A 5,439-nucleotide genomic window follows, 5' to 3' on the forward strand; every position below is an offset into this window, starting at 1 on the left:
AAACATTGCCAAGGCCAAGGAGAGGTGAGGGTGAACAAAGCGGCCACTGATAAAGCGGCCGAGGACCTGAAGTTCGAGGAGGTCGTCCGCTGCCAATAGGAGGAGCGGCTGACCGAAGTGGACTAGGCGCTCAAGGACGCCGCCAATAAGTGTGAGTCCCTAGAGGAGAAGAATAAATCCTAGGCGACCGACCTTGCCAAGGCCCATAAAGAGGCCGAGGAGGCACGGGCCTAATCGCGAGCGGCGCGCGAAGAGATCAAGCATGCCAGACAAATAGCGGCTGGTAAGCCTTTTTATTTTACAGAGTAAATTGGGCAATCAGAAGTAGATGTCTTGCTCACTCGACTGTGGATTGCTCCAGATGCCTTTGCGGATCTTCCAAAGAGTGTCGCCGACGTTGCGCAGTTCTTCCAGGTCCAGGAGGGGCACACAATGGAGAAGCTATTCTGGTCATAGTTCGCGGTGCAGGAGCGCCCAACGCTATTGAATGACCAGATGGCGAAGTGGTCCGAGCTGCATAGGATGTCCGGATTGGGCATGGGGAAGTCATAGTCTGGCTGTGGCCAGCCGAACCCGTCCCCAGCAGTTTTTTTGGCCTGGTGCAGCAACTTGTGGACGCGCTGCCTCGTATTGATGCGACCAAGCGGTCTTCGTGTATAGAAGGTGCGCGGCTGGCCTTTGCCCGTGTCAAGATGCACTGGGCGAAAATGAAGGCCGCCATCATGGCGGTTGAGGGTCTGCTTGGAGGCAAGCATCATCGCACACCAGAGCGCTATTTTGAAGACGTCTAGGAGGGTGCCCTCTTGATAGAGGGACAATGCTCGAAGGACATCATATTCGAGGGAATGTATCTAGACTGCCCAGGTTGTATGAGCCAAAGCTTTGTAATATACTTATGCTATTTATTTTAATGTGTTTTTCCTCCTGTGCGGCCGTTTTTATCCCTGATAGTTTGCTAGTCGTCAGCTTCAGCCCTCACATAGATACTACGGGGGTGTTCGGGCTAGCACATAACCACACTTGACCCAACGTCTTGGTCTGTGAAGGAGGTGTTGGTGCGGCGAACTAGGCAATCAGACTATGCGGCTTTACTACTCTCACTTAGCCATAGGAGTTTGACAATGGGGCTGTGACATAGCCCCTGGTGCGCGTGCGGCTATCCAAACTTCGATGCCTTAAGAACGTGACTAGAAAGGGACAGTCATTCGTGTAATACGGAAGAAATCACTAGAGATTTAGTAGGTCGCCGAATTGCTGACCAGCTCTCACCGCATCATGAGAGTCAGTTTTTGGCTTTCTCTACTGAGGTGTTTGACCGAACGAACCAGAAACGCAATTGCAGTAGTTCTCCCTTTGCTACCTTAGCCGAACAAGCGGAACGTAAGGTGGTAATCACAGGAGTCGGGCAACCCAACTATTGACCAAAGACATGATTCGGAGCCGATGCATATAGTGCCATATTCGGGACGCTGAACCATACTATAAAAGTCTTCAGACTTATTTTGTTTGAAAAATATACGTGGGTGGATAAATCCCCTAGCGATTTGAATCATGCCGAGGTATATACAACAATATTATGTGAATAGGGAATACATATTAGGAAATAAGCCAATACTGAACAGATTTGGGCGAAACTGTTTCCATTATAGTCTGATTGATATGTCAAAACATATTTTTACAGAGGATGCGATAAGCATCTAGGCTATTTTACATGCCAGGCGCAAGGGAAAGCAGTATACAGTTCCTGGAAAGGGAAAGATGATCTTGACGATCCTTTGGATACACTGCCGCATGTCTGCGCTACTTGTCGCCTTGGTGTGTGATCCTTTGAGAGGATAAACAATTGAGCATACATAAGGGGTTTGGAAGAAGGGCCCTTGGTACCGTCGAAAAGTGATGTGGGTTGTAAAGAACCTGAAAAATGAAAATAAGAAGAAGAAACGGAAGAATATGAGGGTCCGGATAGGGTCGAACCGTATTGTGGACCATATTTTTAGTAGTCCTCCGCCCTAGCCCATGGTATCTTTAGTGCGTAGTTATGTACGCACGGTACATATGCCGCGATCAGGTTGGGGTTTTGACGGAGGCTAAATTGCTAGTCTCGCTCTGGACGAGCGAGACTTCCATTCTGCAGGGTAGACCGTACTCATTTGACAGTGTTTGGGGGCTTGACTGCTAATATAGTATTTGGCTTAATGAGGCCACCCTGTACTTCGGCTGTGAGGGCCATGGTATGCTCCTCCGTACGGAGGGAGCGCTCCATGTTTCCATTGATTGTTATAACGCCACGTGGTCCAGACATTTTGAGCTTTAGATAAGCGTAGTGCGGGACTGCATTGAAACGGGCAAAAGCGGTTCATTCGAGCATTGCATGACAGCCACTGCGGAAGGGGACAATGTCGAAGATCAAGTCTTCACTTCAGAAGTTATCTAAGGAGCCAAAGACGACTTCCAGCGTTATGGATCCTGTGAAACAGGCCTCTACGTCGGGTATTACTCCTTTAAATGTGGTTTTAGTGGGCTTGATTCTTGATGGATCAATACCCATTTTACGAACAGTGTCCTGATAGAGCAGGTTGAGACTGCTGCCGCCGTCCATAAGGACTCGCGTGAGGTGGAATCCGTCGATATTTGGATCAAGGACCAATGCGGCCGAACCTCCATGATGGATACTGGTCGGATGGTCTCTGCCATCGGGCAGGCTGACCATGGGTTAAATTTTGGGGCGACTGGCTCTATGGCATAGACGTCCCTTAGTGCGCGCTTGCCCTCCCTCTTAGGGATATGAGTAACGTAGATCATATTCACCATTTTGACCTCGGGGGGGGGGGGGGGGATTTCTTCTGTCCCCCTGTGTTCGGCGGGCGAGGCTCTTCATCGCCATCCTTGCTAGGCGGCACTTTTCGCTTATGTTTGGTGTTCAGATTACCGGCCTACTTAAAGAGCCAACAAATTCTGTTGGTATGATTTGCAGGCTTGTCAGGGGTGCCATGAATCTAGCAAGGCCTATAGAGTATTCTGTCCAAACTAGATGGACAAACTTTGTTTCCTTTGAATGGATTCTTCCGCTGACCGGGTTTAGAGCCACTGAATCCGGCGTTGACCGATGTATCTTCGGTATCTTTGTTGTTGCATCGATGCTTTTGTTTGTTGCGTCGTGGCTTGCCGTTGCTGTCTTTGGCTTCGGAGGTGCCAAGGTCGCTGGTGCTGTTGCTTCTACGAGCAAGCTAGCTATCTTCTCCCATGCAAAAGCGGGTCATGAGTGCGGTAAGGGCTGCCATGGACTTCGGTTTTTCTTGGTTGAGGTGTCGGGCGAGCCACTCGTCCCAGACGTTGTGTTTAAAGGTCGTGAGGGCTTCAACATCCGGGCAGTCCACAATTTGGTTGTTTTTAATTAAGAGCCTAGTCCATAGCTTCTAGGCTCATTCTCAGGGTTGCTGGACTATGTGACTGAGGTCATCATCGGCGTCTGGAGGCCGAACATAGGTATCTTGGAAGTTATCTCTAAAGGCATCTTCCAAGTCTTCCCAGCTACCAATAAAGTTTTCTGGGAGGCTGTTTAACTAGTGTCGAGCTGGTCCCTTTAAGTTTAGCGGGAGGTACTCGATGGCGTCGAGATCATCACCCCGGGCCATGTGGATATGGGGACGAAAATCTTCGATCCATACCGCGGGATCTGTCGTTCCATCGTATGATTCAATGTTCACGGGATTAAATCCTTCTGGGAACTGGTGCTCCATTACCTCGTCGGTGAAGCATAGGGGGTGTGCCATGCCTTTGTATCAGGCGACGTCATGATGCAGTTCAGATGAAGTTTGTATGCGGTTTTCGGCCCGAGAGAGGTTGTGCATGCCGCGCCTAGCCTAATGGCCGTCTTCGCGTGTTGAAGCTCGCACGGTCGATCCATAGATAGATCTGCCTTAGCCTGCTCTATTGTCCAGGTCCTGCCATAGGTCGTAGGAGGTGTATATTGGAGCCGCTGCCTCTTTGCCTTTACAACGAGGTGGTGCAGGTTGGTGTTCGGTGTAGGTGGCCGCTTTATCTCATCCACATGGCAGCCAGTCTGGTTCATTAGCACGGTTGTATCTTGACGGTATGGGCTCGACGGCCTCGTCGTTGAATTGTGGAAGTAGCCGACGCTTCAGATAACTCTTAGTTGGGCGTTGAAGGCCGTACTCTTCGGCAGCCAGGACTTGGGTCCATCTGTTGTTGAGTGTATCCTGCTCGGCTTGGAGTTGTTGCTGCTTCTTTTTTAGGCTTCTCGCAGTGGCGATTAGCTGGCGCTCAAAGAGCTCTTGCTCGAGTGGTTCCTCTAGTATGATGAAGTCTTCGTCACCGAGGCTCACATCATCCTCGGAGATTGGTAGATAGTTACTATCCTCCGAGTCCTCATTCCCGACTAGATCGCTAGGGTTAACTTGCCCATCCTCCTAATCATCCTATTCGGACGTTGGCTCGATTGGGGCTTCGGGATCATCGGTGTTCTCCGGGGTGTTATTATCTTTGGTGCCGGTATTGCTATCTTTTTCGCGACGCAATTTTGAGCGACGCCACTGACGACGACGCTTTAGAGGTGCTTCAGCAGGCTTGTCCTCAACCGGATCCTTCCTGTCGTCGTTGTCATCCTCTTTGGGTGTGTTCACCATATACATGTCATATGTGGAGGTGGCCGTCCAACGTCCGATAAACAGAGGGTCTTGGCCTTGTTCGTCTCCGCCATCGTCGTCCATGTCGTTGATGTCTTCGGAGGCGTAATCCAGCATGTCGGTTAAGTCTTCGATAGTTTCTATGAAGTGGGTGGTGGGTGGGACGTAAAATTCCACGCTCTCAGCCCCTAGTCCAGGCAGGGTGTAGTTCGGAAGCGATTCCACTGTAATAGCGAGGGATCGCATTAAGTCCAGGTCCTCGTTCAAGAGTGAGGTTCGGACGTGGAAGCGAGAGTCCGCGGGGCTGGCCGGGGTGAAAAGCCTCTTGGCCCTGCCTACTTGGCGCGGACTTCGAGAGTTCGGACCTGGAGTCTGGGTCGAGTCCGGCCTTCCAGTGATAGGGGGAAACCGGAATGATTCCGAGTTTGCCGTGGACACGATCGCCTCCGGATCCTCGATAATGCGGTTTGCAACAGAGAGTCCGGTGGGCTCCACAATCCCATCTTCGGACTTGATGGTTTGCTCCGGATCTAAGGCCAGAGCGATGGTCGGGGCCGCGAACCCTTTGAAGATCAAGTCTCCTCGGATATCAGTGACATAGTTTAGGTTCTCGAAAGTGATCTGATGACTAGGGGCGTAGCTGTCGATCTGTTCAAGGTGGCCTATCGAGTTGGCACGGAGTCCGAAGCCGCCGAATATGAAAATTTGGCTGGGGAGGAAAGTCTCCCTCGAAACAGCATCATTGTAGATGATCGATTGAGCCATCGAACCTTCTGTCGACGGCAGAGTGGAA

The sequence above is a fragment of the Triticum urartu genome, chromosome 4 (genome assembly GCF_003073215.2).
Source record: "Triticum urartu cultivar G1812 chromosome 4, Tu2.1, whole genome shotgun sequence".
NCBI lineage: Eukaryota > Viridiplantae > Streptophyta > Magnoliopsida > Poales > Poaceae > Triticum > Triticum urartu.